The sequence below is a fragment of the Taudactylus pleione genome, unplaced genomic scaffold, assembly GCF_031769625.1.
Source record: "Taudactylus pleione unplaced genomic scaffold, aTauple2 ptg000041l, whole genome shotgun sequence".
Taxonomy (NCBI): domain Eukaryota; kingdom Metazoa; phylum Chordata; class Amphibia; order Anura; family Myobatrachidae; genus Taudactylus; species Taudactylus pleione.
In genome coordinates, this window is record NW_028284443.1 from 13276589 (window position 1) to 13279372 (window position 2784).

Below are 2784 nucleotides of genomic sequence, written 5' to 3' on the forward strand. Positions count from 1 at the left end.
CTATTTATTACCAGTTATTTATTATATAGCGCACACATATTACGCAGCGCTTTACAGGGAATTTGTCCATTCACATCAGTCCCTGCCCTAGTAGAGCTTACAATCAATATTCCCTACCACATACAAAATAGGGTTAATTTTTGTTGGGACTTAATTAACCTACCAGTATATATATATATATATATATATATATATAGTGGGAGGGAACCAGAGGATACCCACGCAAGCACAGGGAGAATATACGAACTCCACACAGTTAAGGCCGTAGTGGGAACTACATACAAGAATTATTTCTAAAGACAGATGACACACTCAAGATTGTTATTTATTAATTTAATAGTTGAAGACAAACAGTGAAGGGATCACACACAGCATATTTTTAATCATTTATCATTCTTTTCTTTCATCTTTGTTTTATCCAAAAAAAATGCTTTTTTATCTATCTATCTATATATATATATATATATATATATATATATATATACTGTACCTATCAAAATGTTTCTAATAAAAGGTATATTTTAAATTATCCGTGAACCACAAATGATATTTCCAATCCTGCTCTTCTATTTTTCTATGTAAATTGCATATGTTAGTGGTAGCACCCCCATATGTGAATTTGATTCAGTACTATATATAGGGGGTCCTTATCAGAGATATTTAAGATTATACCTATGCGTCTGGATTCCAATTATCTACATTGCTTTTTTTTTTTTTCTGAGTATATAACAGCTATGTAGATAATTGGAATCCAGACGCATAGGTATAATCTTAAATATCTCTGATAAGGACCCCCTATATATAGTACTGAATCAAATTCACATATGGGGGTGCTACCACTAACATATGCAATTTACATAGAAAAATAGATGAGCAGGATTGGAAATATCATTTGTGGTTCACGGATAATTTAAAATATACCTTTTATTAGAAACATTTTGATAGGTACAGTGTGTGTATATATATATATATATATATATATATATATATATATATATATATAGATAGATAAAAAAGCAATTTTTTTGGATAAAACAAAGATGAAAGAAAAGAATGATAAATGATTAAAAATATGCTGTGTGTGATCCCTTCACTGTTTGTCTTCAACTATTAAATTAATAAATAACAATCTTGAGTGTGTCATCTTATGTCTTTAGAAATAATTCTTGTATGTAGTTCCCACTACGGCCTTAACTGTGTGGAGTTCGTATATTCTCCCTGTGCTTGCGTGGGTATCCTCTGGTTTCCTCCCACTATATATATATATATATATATATATACTGGTAGGTTAATTAAGTCCCAACAAAAATTAACCCTATTTTGTATGTGGTAGGGAATATTGATTGTAAGCTCTACTAGGGCAGGGACTGATGTGAATGGACAAATTCCCTGTAAAGCGCTGCGTAATATGTGTGCGCTATATAATAAATAACTGGTAATAAATAGTCTGAATATTATGAGTAATTACAGCAAGGAATATGTATAGGCAAGTTCCGGTCAAGTATTTGTGGTAGGATTCCATCAATGGAAAAGCCACATATAACCTCACATGTATTCGAATTAGGGATGTGCACCGGCCACTTTTCGTGTTTTGTGTTTTGGATCTGGATCTTTCTTCGTGTTTTGGATCTGGATTGGTTTTGCCAAAACCACCCTTCCGTGTTTTGGGTTCTGGGTTTTGTGTTTTGGATCTGTATATTTTTGAAAAAAAGCATAAAAACAGCTAAAATCACAGAATTTGTGGGTTTTTCTGCTCCTCAATAACCTTAATTTCCACTCATTTCCAGTCTATTCTGAACACCTCACAGTAGTGTTTTTATCTCCAAAAGGTTGCACCGAGGTAGCTGGATGACTATGCTAACAGATACGAGTGGGCGGCACAAACACGTGGCCCATCTAGGAGTGACACTGCAGTGGCAGACAGGATGGCAGTTTGAAAAACTGGGCCCCAAACAGTACATAATGCAAAGAAAAAAAAAGAGGTGCAAGATGGAATTGTCCTTGGGTCCTCCCGCCCACCCTTATGTTGTATTAACAGGACATGCACACTTTAACAAACCAATCGTTTCAGCGCCAGGGTCTGCCACATGACTGTGGCTGAAATGATTGGTTCGTTTGGGTCCCAACAAAACAAGCTGGCAATTAATCTGTCCCTGCACAAACTGGCTCTAAGGAGGCAAGATGTCATCCTCATCCTCCTCATCCACCGATTCCTCACCCTCTTCAATGTGTACATCCTCATCCTCACAGAGTATTAATTCGTCCCTGCTGGAACCACAGGTCCCTCTGTACGTTCTGGAGGCTGGTCTCCCTGGAAGAGTTGATAATTCATTTTATGAACATCATCTTCTCCACATTTTGTGGAAGCAACCTCCTACGCCTTTCGCTGACAAGGTTCCCGGCTGCACTAAACACTCTTTCGGAGTACACACTGGAGGGGGGGCAACTCAGGTAAAATAGAGCCAGTTTGTACAGGGACCTCCAAATTGCTTCTTTTTCCTGCCAGTACAGGTACGGACTGTCTGACATGCCTACTTGGATGCTGTCACCGATGTAATCCTTTAACAGACAGACGCACGCTTGTCGCTGCTGCTTTGAGGATGCAAGTGCGGCTACAGCCCACACAATTCACAGAGACAGAAAAAAAAAAGAATATTTTTATTGTTTGTGGAGCGCACTTTGAGGGTTACACCACCCTTTAACAGACAGACGCACGCTTGTCGCTGCTGCTTTGAGGATGCAAGTGCGGCTACAGCCGACACAATTCACAAAGACAGAAAAAAG